The 17,431-nt window shown below is 35.2% G+C and overlaps 3 long non-coding RNA genes and 1 pseudogene across 4 annotated transcripts; 1 reads left to right on the plus strand and 3 right to left on the minus strand.

The window, feature by feature from the left end:
• Positions 1–6,888: 6,888 nt before the first annotated feature.
• LOC148916421 (DNA repair protein XRCC3 homolog pseudogene) lies at positions 6,889–7,716 on the plus strand (annotated as a pseudogene).
• A 4,857-nt stretch (positions 7,717–12,573) lies between these two features.
• Positions 12,574–13,041, minus strand: LOC148916422 (uncharacterized). The gene is made up of 3 exons (XR_016128043.1): positions 13,020–13,041; positions 12,804–12,920; positions 12,574–12,696 (listed from the first exon to the last, which is right to left on the minus strand). It is a non-coding gene; the product is annotated as an uncharacterized LOC148916422 (long non-coding RNA).
• An 11-nt stretch (positions 13,042–13,052) lies between these two features.
• On the minus strand, positions 13,053–13,776 carry LOC148916423 (uncharacterized). The gene is made up of 3 exons (XR_016128046.1): positions 13,658–13,776; positions 13,234–13,573; positions 13,053–13,111 (listed from the first exon to the last, which is right to left on the minus strand). It is a non-coding gene; the product is annotated as an uncharacterized LOC148916423 (long non-coding RNA).
• Positions 13,777–13,912: 136 nt separating this feature from the next.
• Positions 13,913–15,012, minus strand: LOC148916424 (uncharacterized). 2 transcript variants are annotated; one of them, XR_016128045.1, is made up of 4 exons: positions 14,895–15,012; positions 14,409–14,480; positions 14,155–14,280; positions 13,913–14,037 (listed from the first exon to the last, which is right to left on the minus strand). It is a non-coding gene; the product is annotated as an uncharacterized LOC148916424 (long non-coding RNA). The 2 variants fall into 2 exon arrangements; XR_016128044.1 differs by lacking the exon at positions 14,895–15,012 and having other exon boundaries at positions 14,409–14,632.
• Positions 15,013–17,431: the final 2,419 nt, after the last annotated feature.

The following is a 17,431-nucleotide window of genomic DNA, read 5'->3' on the forward strand; positions in this document are numbered from 1 at the left end:
TAGCATATTATCACTAAAACATAAGTGATATATGGTGGTTAAGGTGTTGGAGGAGTAAAATGGGAGGGGTTCAAATCCCCTTTGTGTTTTTTTTTCCTCCCTTTTTTCCCCCTTTTATTTATTTTTTTTATTTATTCTTTATCCTTTTTTTTTCCCCTTTACATCGATATTTTAGCGATATTACACAGATATCTTGACAAAATATTGCTGAAGTATGAGCGAAATTATTGTCGATATTGTTGATATTTATATGATATGTACATGGATATGTTCCGAAATATCCGTGATTCGAAAAAACTGAAATATCCTCGATATTTCGTCGATATTATCGATATTTCAGACTATGCTTAGAACTCTCTACCTCTTTGGTGATTTTTTGGCCATAAAACTAGAAAGAAAATTGCACCTCAAGTCGGGCTGCTATAAACTCCAAACAAAACACAAGAATCAGGTAACAAATTCATTCAAGTTAAATATTGCAATGCATGCGTTTTTCTTTAATTTTTACGTACTTTATCGTAACATTTATTACCAATTTGTTTCCCGGGTATCAATTTCAGTGAGTTAGAAGAGATTTGAGGGAGAATCATCATATTTGGAGGAGTGATTATGTTAATAATGTATAAGGGATTTGCTTTTATGTATGCAACCAAGAATCTCCAACTTCCGTTCATACAAATATGTTGTTACTTATGGTTGTGGAGTCACAAGCATTTTAGAATGGGCGGTTTCGGAAAAGAGGTATTATGTTTGAAACTTTCAAAGAATGTTGATTATTTTGTTTCCTGCTTTTTAGGAATAATAAATGATTTTTTCTATACTAATTTTTTTAGGGAATATTTGGATTAATTGTAGTTCATCGCTACCTTTTTTCAGTTCTGGATTAGGATCTGCAAATTAAATCTTATCAAATCACAAGATTAAGACCAGATGGGAATAAAATTGGTGACGATTGGTTTACTCTATCATAGCTGTAAATGAGTGTTTTTTTGGTCGAATAGCTGTAAACAAACGTACGAAATGTCAATCAAACAAACCCAAATTTTAGTATATGATGAAAGTAGAATAACAACATACAATATATATATATATATAGACAATATAATCAGTATATAGTCAATATATAGACAATACGATAGCAATACAATAGTAATATTCGGGTTATATTTTGTAGGTATTGTAACAGTTTCATTATAACTGTATGCAGGGTAAACTCTCGTCGACTGAGTTACGCATTTTGAAGCGTGAGTTTCAAACCACAAAGGATGAATTGACAAAGGTAGCCAGTTCAAATTGAGCACTTAGAAAGAGAGTGTGTGACTTGGAGGAGATGGTACAGAAGAAGTCTTTGAAACATGAGAAAGAGTGTCAAAAAAATAAAAAGTGTGTGGAGGATTTCAGCAAGACCCTCGCTTCAATGGAATACTATTTTAAGCTGGAGATAGAAGAGTTGAAAAAACAAAATGGTGGTTTGAATGAATATGATGAAGGGCATGAAGGAGTGGGTAGTCCTCATATCAATGAAGGAGGCGACAATGACATGTCGCCTATGCATGAATATATTACTTTGACTACAGAATCGGTAAGCACAAGTCTCTGGTGATGGAGCTGAAGCCTTTGCAGCCATGCAAGTCCAAAAGGTAGAAATGGGCACTTCAGTTCTTGACAAACAAGTGCAGCAAGAAGTTGAGAGGCTTAGTACTCTGAAAGATGCGGACGGGTGTGAAGTAATATGCAAAAAATTGTTATCTTTGTTAGAGGATTGGAAAAAGAGTGACATTAAGACATTGGGAGGTCAGATGAATCCTTATATCATAACCAATGTTACTGTGGCTGGTGATGAAGGATTAAGGAAGGTAGTGCTACTATTGAAAATTAAGATGTGGAAGGTAAATGGTGCAGAAAGAAGAGGTCGGCCACTACATTGTTAAGTCCATTTACCGATCCCTTGAGGAAAAAAAGGAAGATTATTGTTTTGGATGCGGACACAACCACGCCATGTTTTGATCTAACAAAACCAGTGCCCACCGATGATGTCAAGGCAGTAATAGAGTTTTGCACCGCGTGGAAAACCGATTTAAGGTTAGGATTTTTAACCATGGAAATTCAATAATATCATGTTGTTGTAGTATGCAATGATCTACAATAAGAATATATAGCTACCTTTAATATACATGTCTGTATTTGTACTATGTTTGTCATATTATACAATGTTCCAATTATTGAATGATTACAAAATTGACCCTTGGAAGTTTGCCTATTATAGTGCCGAGGTGCAGCTCGAAGCATGTTCAGTTGGTCCAGACTTTTTTTACAAACTTATAGATGATACATAATGGATTTGCTCTAGGGTAAGAATTTAAACCATACTTCATCAGGATAATTCAACTCTTTTCTCACCTTCACTATGTGTACATTTGTATTAAATTGTGGTGGTATTATTTGCTTGAACTTTCAGCACCTTGACATGGCGACGTTTCTAATACGGAAAAGACAACTTTCTTATCATTTGGTATTTGGAACCGACTAGACAACTGCAGATTATTGTTTGCAGTAAAAATGTGAACATGTTAGATTCACTGCTTCGGTTGCATTGGTTCGTCATTATGTAATGTGCCTTGAAAAATGTTTGAAGAAATTTTAGAGTTGGTAAGACCTTCTACAAAGAAATGAGTATCGAAGAAAGCAGCTGCTCCAAATACGGTTGACCTTCCACCTCGCTACCTAAAAAAGATACATCACTTTGTGCACGATATATGGCAACATGAGTATGCGCAACCATGGAGCAAAGTCCGGAAGGTGTATGTCTTGTATAATCTTCACAGGTGGCAGTAGAAATCGACTTTGTGTGACAAACTATGATTGTGTATGACTCCTATATTGCTTTTACCTCAAATTCCAAGCTGGTCAAATATCTTGAGCCTATTAGCGATGCTCTGGCACGGGTGCTGTACTATATGCACTTTTATGACGCTTCTAATGTTGAAGAGGTGAAGCAAAAGGGGATGAAGATGTCCAAGTTTAAGTCATTCACAATTTGCAGCATTGGAGATGTTCTGCAACAATGTGATGGGTAAGCTATGTTAATTTAGTGGAGTTTATTGATATTGTAAATAAGTGCACTTCTAATTTCTGAACTTATTTGCCCGACAGTACCTCTTGTGGAATCATTGCTGGCATTTCTTTGGATAAAGTTGACCCATCCAAGATCACCTATTACCAACTGAAGCTTGCTATAGAGGCTTTCAGGGGGGAGGCGTATATATGAGGTAAATGTGATAATGTTTCTCCATTGAATTCAGCCTTCACTTATCACTTGGGAATTCAATCTGAATTTAATTATTTTAATTTTTCTTTTATATGAATATGCAGACATGGAAGCTCTAGTGGAGCTGCTTTATATGGTGATCCATCCAGTTGATAGAGCTATTTGCTTTAGTTATTTTATGTAGCAATGTGAAATCATTTACAAGGCCTGTGGCCATGTTGTAAATGGTGATAGGTAATATTGTACAGTCGGTGGCAATGGCTAATTGCCTTACATGACACATAAACTGTATCTATTTTGTAGACATGGCAGATAAACTGTATCCATTTTGTAGACATGGAAAATAAATTATACTCATTTTGGAGTAAGAATATGCATCAATTTTCATTTTGTGAAATGAAATAAGGTAGTACGGCTAATCGATACCAATAGGGATGTACTTCTGATTTGGTTTTCAAATTGTGCTTTTGTTTTGGAGTTGTCATCATCGTTAGCATACTTATTGTTTACATTGTTTAGTTGAGCTATTTCGTACAACTCGATATATAAACAGATCTCTTTATGGAGGTATAGCAGTGGCTCCTCATTGTTATGCAATATATAGACAATATAGGGTTACAATGACAGAATAAACAAACAAGTGGTGCACTTCTGAGTACCAGCAGATGCAAAATACATACAATAGGGTGACAATATTAGGTCAATATACATACAATACGCAAACATCCATTTCAGACTACCTTAAATTTAGACATTCAAAATAAATCGCCACCCAACCCTAACAATACTATCCCGCGAAGGGAAAACGAAGGCAACACATTCACACCGCATCACCCACCACAACATGAAGCGAACCAGCACTTACCCTCACCCAGCTGCACAAACCTGCCAAATGCAAATTATTAGAGGTCCATCAAAAGATCCATGTCTTTGGCCTTCATCCATGCTGCATGCATGAGGCTATGGTGAGCCATTCCCTCTGCACCCATATTCAGCACCTGCTAGACACTGGCTACATCAATTTTGCTCCAATTGTAGTATGATGAGCCGATCGAAGCATAATCTTGGAACATCTCGAAGCCGCTGTTGAAACATTCTACCATTTCATGGTTATATTCTTTAGATTTTGTGAATTGTTGGACAACATATTTCTTTGTCTCTTCCAATTTTAACTTGAGGGACTCTTAACTCTTTACTATGACTTATTGCTTTTAGAGTTTGCTTCACTTTTCCAGCATATGCTTTGTTCAACTTGTTGGCCAAGTTTCCCATCACTTGGCCATGAATATCACATTTTCTCTCCCACCAATCTGTTGCCTTAGACAAATATTGGAGGTCGTGCTTCATGGCAAAGATTTTGTCAAGCCGATCATTGCTCTCAGCTTCACTTCCAGATGAAGTCGGATTGTGATTTGGAGTCAGAGGTGGAGATGGGAACGGCACATGTCACGGCTGGTCTCTCAGGCAACTGACATGATCATTTGGTGGGCATACGTCCGACATCTTTAAGTATCGGTGGGGACAATCCACAGCTCCAATCTGCAAAAAATAAAACGTTAGATTCAGTATGCAGTTTTTACTTATCAAAACTTGTAAACAACAATATAGTCATCTTTATTGGAGAATGTTTGCTTTTGAGTAAGTTAAGAATAATTACCTTTCCCAAACCTCACGTTAAGAAGGTGCCTATGCTTCTGTTATATATAACAACTTGTCTAATTTATATTCTATTGAAGGAGTTAGTTAGATCTCTATAGTAAAGGAAATTGGGTATGTAGTTGGTACATTAATTTGATGGGATTGCACTGTACACCATTTACTCATTGGTTGTAAGTTAGAGCATTAGAATAACAGCAATAAATTGGATTACAAAGAAAAAAACAAAACCTTACTGGGAAATTGGAAATTGTGGATTTGAGGCAAAAAATGGAGTATGTAACTAAGCAATTTTTGAAAATTTGAAAAAAATACAAAATGAAATTGCAAAATTGGAAAATAAGAAAAATACCATATTAGGAAATTGCCAAATTCCGAATTTATGCAAATTAGACAAAGATTGAAAATGACAAAATATGAAGAACAACGAAAATACGGAAATTCCAAATGACATAAAGGAAAACAACAAAATAGTAGAATGCAAAATGAAGAGCGAAGCAATGTGTAAGGCAATAAAACATTATATGCCCGAAAAACACATACAAAGCACTGCAACTAAAATTAAAAATTTGGAAAAATACAAAAATTGCCACATAGAAATTTGGAACATAGGAAAAAGGAAATTAGGCAAATATGAAATAGGAAAATTGGAAAATTAGAAACCAATTGAAATAGCAAAAATGGGAAATAGGAAATTGGGAAATTTCAAATTACAAATATAGGAAAATAGTCATACAGGCAATTGGGTAATAACTCCCGCCAAATACTCCATCCAATGAAACCCGCCAATTACTCCCCCAATCCCTCTCGCCAGTTACTCACTCATTTACTCCAGCTCATTAATACCTCCCTATATTAAACTTCAACCCAGTTGCATGAAGAGAAAACTTCCATCACATTAACTCCAGCTTGCAGCCATTACATTCCCCACTCATTTCACTTACATCGCATTAAGGCCCGTTTTCCCCAATTAAGTCCCACACTAACCCACAATAAATACCCAAAACCATGCACTCTAACCTCGCGCCAAACCCAACACTTTCAATTATGAAGGAGGGAGATCAAACACCACAAGTTAGCAAATTCACTTATCTGCAGACTTGGTCCATGGCCTGCAAAGAATGTCGAGGAAATACCATGTGTGGAAAATCTCTTTGCAGCACATAGCTTCAAAATTTTGGAGGGCTAAGCTAGATGGGGTGTCATAAAAAAGTGCACAATTCGCTCTATTATCATGCTCAGATGCATCTCCTACATATAAAGGGTATGAAATTAAAAATTGAAAATGCCCACATCGCCATCGCCATCGCAGCTATGGTATTCAAGGAATCGCGAAATGGCCCAGTTGAAGCAAAAATAATCGAAACCGATTCAAACTATTTCTCAAGTTTGCAAAAATAGTGGATTTAAAAGGAAACTGGGACAACATCACCGTGGGTAGGGTCATGAATTTCATGGGTCACGGTCGTAGCAATTGAAGAGTATGCAACTCTGAATATGTCAATAGTAGGAAAATTTTCACTTGTAATATGACTTTGGAGACTGTAAAATGTAGTGGAAACAGCCTGTAAAATGGAACTATGAGGTGGCCTCTATTTGTATTATGTAACTATGGGGTCGCCTCTTGTCGTATTATGTAAGTTTCGAAATTGGATTTTATGGAATTATGATGCCTCTTTTTGTATTTATGCGTATATAGTTTGCTTTATCCCTGCTAGTTCAAACAATTACAGCGGCAATAACTCCACAATACATACGCGTATAATGACAATATGATATCAATAAGAGCACAGTACAGTAGCAATAGGATCTTATTGCAGTAGGTACTGCATCAGACTCTACCATTTGATTGACTTATACATCCATTAAAAGACATATGGCCTACATTACACACCTTAAATATGGACTCTATATACACAATTCATGCCTTGCACCATCATCACATCCCCCCTAGATTACAAAAAATGACACCACAGAACCTCATGCTCCTTCCTCTTTCAACCCCTAAATTATCCATCAGATGCCTAACTCCATAATAGAATTGGTAGGGGAGAGCGGTTCCAGGAAGACACAACTTTGTCTCCAACTAATGGTAAGAGCTCAGCTCCCACCCTTACATGGCGGACTAGGGGGCTCCTCCTTCTACATATTCATAGAATTTAGCTTCTCATTTCATCAATTGCAACAAGTAGCCAACCTTTATCAGGCATCATACCCCAACTTAATATAGTTGGACCCATTGGAAGACATATATGTTCATGCAACTGATCCATATCCTTTGAGACATAGAAGCATTTATTGCCATTAATCACACCCGGTTAACTGTGAAGCTCATTGTCATTGATTCCATTACTTCATTTTTCCGATCACAGTATGAAAGAACATTGCCATATTTGAAACGCCGGTCTGAAATATTTTTCAAGATATTTGGGACATTGAAGGCTATAGCAAATAAGTTTGGGGTGACGGTGTTTGTGACCAACCAAGTGGTGGATTTTATTGGGCCAGATCATGGAATCAATGAGGTAAGGTTGGGAAACTTGGAGTGCTTACATACATCAGGCAGATGGGTGAGTCCAGCTTTGTGACTGGCTTGGGCACATTGCATCAATTCAAGGGTGTTCTTGGCAAGACATGAGGAATCTGTTGGGGTTAACAGTCGTAATGCTATTTCAGCAACTATATCTAGTCAAACACATAGGACACTTCAACTTGTATTTGCCCCACATTTGGCCCATGCATCGTCTGAATTTGTAATCACAAAAGAAGGTGTAGTAGGAGTATCACAGTAACTGCATAATAATTGCATTGTAAAGACTTTAATGTTGGGGATCCATTTTGAGTTACATCATAGGCCCTTTAATTTCGTACTTACACAGTTTACATCATTGCAATAGCAATACCACTATAATAAAAGTATCCAACTAGATTTTTCGAGTGTAATATCGAGAAGCCTTGCAATATACATTTAGTTTTAAGGAGCAAACTGCAACTACATGCTTGCAAGGTAGATACTCAAGCTGAAACTTCCTACAACTATAATTGTTGTTCGTCAAATGTATGAGGCCATCCATATCATCGTCCACATAATTATACTGTTCATTATTTTGTTTAACGAAATTCATCCTTTAGCATCATCCAACCCATTCCTCAACTTCTTCTTATCAACATTAGGGCACAACGTTGTTGTGCATTTCAAAGTCAACTCACGACGTTCGGTGAACCATTGACAAGGAGATTAATAATTTCCCCTATTAAATGAACCACTGGCAACATCCTTGCAAACCTAAGGACTGAGTTTATTGACTCCGCAATATTTGTTGTCATTACATTATAGCGGTGTCCATCCATGTGAGATCTAGACCACTTGTGTAACCTTGCATGTTCAAGATATTCAACAACAAGTTCCTTTCCCTTGATCTTGTGAAAATGACAATCAAATTCAGTCATTAAATAAGATTTCGCAGCTTACTCAAAATGCATCAGCATTTTATCACGCCTTTTCAACTTACAAGTGCATTTCATGTTCCCCTTCATATGATAAAAGCATATGTCATGTTGTGCTGTTGGAAAACTTTGTTTCACACATTCTCTATGCTAACATCACGATCAGAAATGATAATAAGACTGGGACACTCACCAATGGCTTCATGAAGTTTAGTGAAAAACCAATGTCATGATGCATTCGTCTCCAAATCCCCAATCCCAAAAGCAAGAGGATATATATTTCGATACCATTGAATGCATTCACTACAACATAACACCCTTGTACTTAGATTTTAAATGAGTGGCATCCACGACTATCACTTGGTGCATGGAAGAACGAAACCCTTTAATACATGCTCCAACTGCCATAAAAAAATACATAAAATGATTGTTCTCATCAGTATGGATGTGTGTCTTTGTGATGGGATTCATATGCTCCAATTCATAACAATAGGCTGGAATGATATAATATGCCTCATTGTCTGATCCTCTAATGGACATTCGAGCTAACTCCCTCACTTTCCAAGCTTTCGAATAATGAATGGTCAAACCAAAGTTGTGTTTCACATCTCTCATTATGTCACTCAGTGTCTATATTGTCCAAGAATCCTTCAACTTCCTTTTCAATGAAGTAGCTACAAGTGCTGCGGTTGCTTGACAATGGTTGTCATTTACCAATCTCAAATCATATTCATGGCCAGCTATACACTTCACAATCATGAAGTTGTATTCTCCAATTCTTGATGCTCGGACACGCCATGGGCATGGACGTTGACAACAAACCACAAACAATCTTTTAGTGCAAGAGAATTACACCTTACATTCAAAGTGGCCTCTCAATGCCACCAACTATAACTTGGTCAATAAGGCTCCTTCAGTAGTGAAAATTTGCCCAACTTCAATTTTCGGATTCCAATCACTTCGCGAATACCCTGTGTCCAAATATGTTTCTACATCATTTACACCGGCCGCATTGTACTGGTTATGTTCACCCATTTCACTCAAATAATGTTCACGAGTGGGTTTAGATTCTCCTCATAAACACATTATTGGCAATTGGGTTGATGTGTCCAAGCGACCCAAAATATGAGGGGAAGAGTACACTGACACTTCATTTGTTTTAGTATCATTATCACCACCATGCATATCCTCCACCTCACTAAAATCAATCATGTCCATAAAATCTGTCCCAACATCACACATCAACGACATTTGTGTTATTCTGAGTTCCGTCATTACTTTCAACAATGTCAACTGAAGAACGACCCATCCGACTACTATCTGTTGTCATATGCATACTATCAACTACATGATTTGTCAGTCCTCTATCTTCTATACTCACAAGTAAGGGATCTAGTTTTGAAAGTGTTACCTCACAACTGTACTTCACAAAAAATTTGACATCATCATTGTCCTCAATCTTTATGTGCTTCCACTCATACGAGGCCACCAAAACTGAGAACTTTAAGCAAACCTCGTCTTTCCTCTGTTTGTACTACCAATCTTCTGCACACGATCCAACAGTTCAGCATATGTGATGGTCCGTGGCACTATTAAGCCTTTTGAGTCACCCCCTTAGTATTTGCACATCTTCTTTGAGATTACCCATTTTCTATTGTAGCAAACCAGAATAACAATTGTCACCATTTCTAACCATGACAAAACAACATTTCATTTACACATGTGAAGCCACGAGCAAATCACTGCAATACAACCACAATAAATAGCAATACAATGGCAATACAATAAAAATATAATAGCAATAGAATAGCAACACAACAACAATACAGTAACAATAACACAACAGTGAACAATGATTCATCACAATCAGACTATACAAATGTACTACATCAAACGGAAAATCACAAGTTTCAAGATTCACATATCTAGAACAATCTAAATCCATATGATAAAAACCCAGATGGACGAGCATGAAGATTCAAAAAAATAACCCAAAGTAATCAAAATAAAACAAATTTCATAGAAACCCAAGCAATCAAAATAAAACCAATTTCACAGATAGAGATTAAGAAAATGACCATCAAGACTACTTATTGGAGGTCGGCGATGGAGTTGAGCTTCAAGGTCGCAAGCAGCTACAACCTTACGCTATTCGGAAGGCATACCTAGAAGATGGGGTCGAGGGGGAGGGTTTCGTGATTCAGAACAGAGAGATGGGGACAATTTAGAACAGAGAGCGTTAGGAGAGGATCGACTGTGCCAGTGAGAGAGAGCTATGCGAGAGGGAGAGAACTGCATGAGAGAGAGAGAGAGAGAGAGAGAGAGAGAGAGAGAGAGAGAGAGAGAGAGAGAGTGAATAGAGAGCTGAGAGAGAAAACAAAAACTTACCAAAAATGTTATCTGGCCGATAAGTGGGCAATAAGTATATATTTATAGGTTATATTTGCAAAATGTGTAGGGAAAGGTGGTATTTCCAAATAAATTTGGAAATGAGTGGCATTAAGTGCTATTTCCCAAATTTTTTTAGGAATTGGTTGGTCAGTAGGTGGGTCCTAGAGTAGACACATCAGCATTTAACGATTGACCACATGGTCAACTTAACGAAATGATGAAATTGGACGATGTTGCAAACGTAAGTGTGTAAATTGATAAAATTGATACCTTGGGGTCCATATTGAGAATCACCCCAAACCTGCAAGTGTCTTTTGTCGTTAGCCCATTTTTTTTTTTAAGAGAACAACATACAAAATATTAATTTCAATTAAATTAAACGAAAGGGTTCTTAAGATGAATAAAAAATATTGACAAAGATAAGAGAAACACACAAGCATAACTACACTGGCACTACAAAACAGAAGCCCTTTTGCGAGGGCATTTTGTCGTTGTAAAAGGCCTTTTGCCGTCGCAAATATCTTTTTCGACGGCAAAAGTCCGCTTGGCAGTCGCCGCTAAAAGCTCGGTTGCAAATACTTCATTTCCGACCATTCCGTCGGAAATAATGTATTTCCGACGCCCATGCTTCGTGGCTATTGCTTAAATTTCTATCGGAAATGGATTTCTAAAACGACCCTACATATTTATTTCCGACCGTACATGTGGTCGTAATTACTTATTTGATTGTCGGAAATAGTTCTTTTATCGTGATTTCTTGTTTTTGTGAATTCATATTTTCAACCAATGAGTGTCGTCAGAAATACGTTTTCCGACAATGATATATTATTTGTGAGGGCTAGATTTCGTCGCAATTATCATTACCGACCAAAAGAGTTTGTGGAAAATATATAATAGCTCGTCGGAAAAGAGTATAAAAATATATTTTCGATGGGCAAGTTATGTCGGAAATATATATTTCCAACCATATTTATTCGTCGCAAAGTTTGTCGCAAATAGATTAATCCTATCAGAAAATATTTTCGACGAACAAGTGGTTGTAAATATAATTGTTTCGACCCGATTATGTCGTGGGGAATTTTGTCGGAAATAGGCAATTATTGTCGGAAACTATTTCCGATGATAAAGTGTTTGTCGGAAATATGCATTATCGAGAGGGAAATGCAGTCGAAAAATGTAATTATTTTATAAAAAAAATTAATAAAAAGAAATTTGAATTATAATATTTGCTAGAAATAGTTTTCTAATCATCCGTATTTAATGGGTAATAATAATAAAAAAAATCATACGACACCATACTGTACCAAATTTTTATGCATTCAATTAAAATTATTCTAAATAGTTAAAACATAAACAATCCCCATCATCCTTAAAACATATATGCAATCCGCAAATATATCAAAACTTTGAAATTCAAAATACATATTGTAGCAAAATACAATTGATGTTGCACTACTCGTCTTCGAGGTGAGCATCTGAACAACTTTCTACATTGTCCTGTCGAATAAAAGATAATAATTAATAAGACATAAATCATTTGAGAATAAAAATAACAAATACAATATTTAACAGTGAGCAAAATATTGAAATGAGAAAGAAAAGAGTTCACCATTAAAGCAGATTGTCTTGAGCGTGCATAAGTATTTGAGTTGTTTTCCCTCATACTTTGAACTAGATCTTTCAATTCATACAGCACACTTTTCAAGTCCTTCACTTCCTCCTTTAATTTCTCATGCTCTTCTTCACGTTCTAAGCATATACGTTTATTACAACCTTGGTCATCTGAGGGATACACATCTTTTGTACTTATAGCCACCACCTAAGCCAAGGATACGACCGTGACTTGGCCCACCAATAACCTCCTTGTATATATCCCAATCATCTACTTCATTCTCGTCTTCCGTTGCAGCAACCTTTTTATTCTCCATTTTTTCCTTCAATGAAATAGTTGAAATATAAACATGGATATAAAAAAAATGTCATGTGAATAAAAAATTTTAAAAAGAAAAAGAAAAAGAGAAACAAAGTAGGGGCAACGTACAAAAAGTTCTTTAGCCTTTTCACTTGGCCAACTTTCTTCTCCTCCATTCTTAGGCTTACTTACATGGAACTTTTTGAAACAATCAATTGGACTCGGTTCAATTCCAGTTCGATCAAGCTATTAAGATTTAAACAATGAAGTTTGTTAGGACCAAATTTGGAAATAACCACAAAAGGAACAGTCAACAAAAAGCAACAACCAAATGGATATTTTTACCTCATCTTTTCTGTACTTTTCCATTGGAATGAACCTGTGGTATGCACAACTGTGGATTTCGCCCTATTAGACTTGTTTCTTTTACTTTTATCCTACATGAAAAAAGTAAATCATAACCTAATATCAACTTAGTGAACACATATAAGGCATCTATAAATAAAACAAAGCATACACTAGTCAGTCATAACAATATTATTTTAAATTGAGTTTTTACCTGCCATGTAGGCTGCAACCAATGATCAACCAGTTTAGACCAAACATCTTGAGATATTCCTAATGGGCAATGAGTGTATCTATCACCAGTAGTCTTGTATTTCTTAAAAACGCTATTTCTCAATGCGGACATCCAATCGGAATATCGCAATTTAATATGTTGTTCGAATGCCTCCCTCATCTCTTCTTCTGAGCACGTGTGTGTATATCCTGTTGTGTTAAAGCGATCATACAGTAAATCCATTTGAGTTGATGGAAATGTTTTAAATGTTGGCCATGCTCCATCGATAGCCTGATAAAAAAGCACTCCTATAGTTCGCACAGCTCCAGTGGTTATAATCCTGAAAAATTTAAACCAAATTTAAATAAATAAAAATAAATAAATCTACACGAGAAATGATTAACTTTGTAGGCTTATACATTACCTTCCTCTACGTATTACAATTGGAGTGCCATTTCCATCTTTACCTTTAGCCTTCCCTCTACCTTTTTTTATTCCAACAGTTGAACCTAATAAGAAAAAATATATATATATTTGAAGTACAAGGTACAAAAAAAACTAGCTATAGGATCATATATATAAAAAAAATATATTATCATGTGAAGGTTCAGTTTAAACCTCATATATATATAAATAAAAAATTACCTTCTTCATTTGATGGTTCGGTTTCAAGGGGCGTGTCTTCCATTTCATTATCATGTGATGGCTCAATGGGGTCATCATGTTGGTCTAAGGAAGGTCTAGATGACTGAGGATGTGTAATGTTGGATGCTTTATTCTGATTCTTTCTCTTTCTTGCCCTGGCTACAATTTATAATAGAGCAAAAAATTGGAAATTAATTGAGAACTAATCATATAATTGAAATATATATATATATATATACACACCAAAGAAAATTCAAAATTCAAAATAAATCATACATGTTTCTTGCATTTCGTTATCATGTGATGACTCATTGGAAATATGACGATCTAAGGAGAGTCTAGATGACTGAGGATGTGCAGTGCCTGATGCTCTATCTTGACTCTTTCCATTTCTTGCCACGGCTAACATTTGTAAGAGAAATACAAACACAAAACATAATTGAAAAATTAAAAACATATAATAGAAATACAACTATAAAAAATAATAGAAACAAGAATTTAATCGATAATACGACACAAATAACTCATACATGTTTGATTTGTCTCTTGCATTTCACGATCATGTGATGCTCTATTATTGCTCTTTTTCTTTTTTGCCATGGCTGCCATTTATAATCACAAAAGAACCCATGTCATAATTTAAAAAAAACATAAATCAGAAATAATACTTAAAAAAAATTCATCCAAAAAGGAAAAACTAGGTAGAGAAAACAATTTGCTGAGAGAGAGAGAGAGAGAGAGAGAGAGAGAGAGAGAGAGAGAGGTAGAGGTCTTGCTTCAATTCGCATGAAAATATTATTGGATTAATCTACATGTATCATGTTGACTGTCAACCAACCAGCATGGGATTGAAGACACAGATGCAATTTTACAGTAGATATAGATAGATACATGGATATTTCCAATTCAAAGTCCTAATTGGCCTTTGCTTCTTGCCGTTCTATTATTGCTTGCTTGTTTTCTCCAAAAACTGCAAGTTGCAGTTCAAACTAGATGGGTATGCTAAAGGAAATTACCTGTACGGCTCAATGGCTTCCTTGATATTGCTGAGGAGAAGAGGGTTTAGGGAGAAGACGTATGAAGAAGACGTATGGAAGATTTTGTTTTTCTCTTTTGTGGCTGCTGTTGAAAACTGATAACTGTTAGGGTTAGCAAAAAACCTAAATTAAAAAAGAGGCTTGAGCGGCAAACAAATAATTAATTTGGGCTTTCCCCCACTTTTTTTGGGCAAACGGGAGTTAATTGCTGATTTGTTTATATTTTGTTTCTTTAATTCATTAATTAAAGAAAATAAAACAAAGGGCTTTGAAACTTGATCACATTTGAGATTAGTATTTGTCACATATACGGTTTCTATAACAAATCTATATTATTTGTACTTAAATAATTGAATTCCTTAAATTATTTGAGATTGATAAAGACATTTGTATTTTTTTAGTGTTGATCATGTTATCTATACCCGGCTATACGTTTCAACTCCATTATGTTACATATTTAATGATAAAACAAAAGGAAGGATTAAGCTAAAATTGATGGTCTTATAGTATGAAAGAGTCCGTTTTAAACTTGATCAAGTTTAAATATGTTGATCAATCGGAAGAACATGTGATCAAGAGTATTTGAAAATTTAAAAAAACCATTGATGTGTTGAATATGATAATTCGAATCCAAATTCGATATGGTATATTGCATTTTAGGCCAATGTAATCCAAATCCAATTTGTTTACGATCCAAATTCGAATTAGGCCAATTGAATCCAAATTCGAATTAGGCCAATTGAATCCAAATTCATGAAATCAATAGTATTGAAATAGACAAATCTATATTATTTGTACTTAAATAATGGAATTCCTTAAATTATTTGAGATTGATAAAGACATCTATATTTTTTAGTGTTGATCATATTATCTATACCCGACTGTACGTTTCAACTCCATTATGTTACATATTCAATGATAAAACAAAAGGAAGGATCAAGCTAAAATTGATGGTCTTATAGTACGAAAGAGTTTTATTTCAAAATTCGAATACAATCCAAATTCGTTTACATTAGTAATTTCACTTAATCCAAATTAGGCCAATGTAATCCAAATTAAATTCGTTTACATTAGTAATTTCACTTAATTCTTTCGATATGATGATGAGGGAAATCAAACTTTTTTATGTTATTTGATAATTTGTTATCTTTATCAATCGGAAGAACATGTGATCAAGAGTATTTGAAAATCTGAAAAAACCATTGATGTGTTAAATATGATAATTCGAATCCAAATTCGATATGGTATTGCATTTTAGGCCAAATTCAATAGTCTTGTTTCCCATATCACCATGTAAAGGAATTCAATTATTTTTCTTGGATTTGGTGACCTCCCCTGAAAGTTTGAAAATACACGAATTTGCTTCACCCGTTCAAACTAGGTAGAGAAAACAACACAAAATTCTAACTATGGATTGAGGAAACCCAATCATGCTTTATCATCAGCCCACACACGAGTTATTGTCTTTCAAAATTTATTCCATATTTAGTCAGCACCTAAAAAAAAAAAAAAAAGACAAAACAAAACAAAAAAAAAAAAAAAGCACTGGGTGGGGAACACGCCAAAACTTACCCATAGCTTTTACTCCTAACTTCAACATCAGCAAAAACAAGTAACCGTGTGTTTGGCAAAAGGAAATAAAGACGGGATTTGCAAATCTCATAATTGGTGGAATTCTGCAAATCTCAAGAGCAGGGGAATTTTTTTTTGTTGCGCGCCAAGAAATACACCTTATATCAGTTTTCTATCAAGAGTGGGAGAAGAAGGCAGGCCATCCAAGTTTCGCAGGTGAGCTTTCATTCTAGTTGCAATTTTTTTATTTTTTTTGTTGATATTATTTATGGGTATTCAATTTAATGGGTTTGATCTATCTATCTGTACTTTCTTTTTGTTATATGATTCTTTATCTAATGGGTTTGGCTGGGCTCTGTTTGTATTCTACTCTCTGCACAGTGATTCTTTATCTCTACATTCTGTTTTGTTATCTGATATCTTCTGGTTTCATTTTGAAACTAGATTTCGACCCAAAAAACAGAAGTTAATCATCTTTTTTAATCTGATAGAGTGTGTTTGGTTTTCAGATTTTGCCATCTATCATCTTTCAATCTAAGACTTCGTTTTGCTCCAATAAAGGTATAGTCTCAACCTATCCTTGTTTTTTAATATGTGTCGTTCCAATAAAGAATAGATTATATGTTGTGAAATTATTGTTTTCTGCACTTTCTGGCTACAGATTTTTACTCTTTATTTATGAATTGGCTTGTTGGCCACCAAAGAAGAAATAAAAAATTTGTCCATCATCTGACTGGTTTTGCCTCTGTGTTATTTGCTGCTGTGTATTTCAATGAAGAAGTATTATATGAGCATAAAAGTATTAATGTTTTTTAATTAATGGGGAAGAGGATTTGAAATTAGGACATCTTCTATAACATTAGGAAGAGAAATATGTATGACTAGATCAAGAACACATGATCCTGTTTGTTTTCTGTTTTCCTTCCTTTTATTGTTCTAGATGT

Source organism: Prunus mume, linkage group LG6, assembly GCF_029339155.1.
Source record: "Prunus mume cultivar Tortuosa linkage group LG6, ASM2933915v1, whole genome shotgun sequence".
In the NCBI taxonomy this organism is placed as follows: Eukaryota; Viridiplantae; Streptophyta; class Magnoliopsida; order Rosales; family Rosaceae; genus Prunus; species Prunus mume.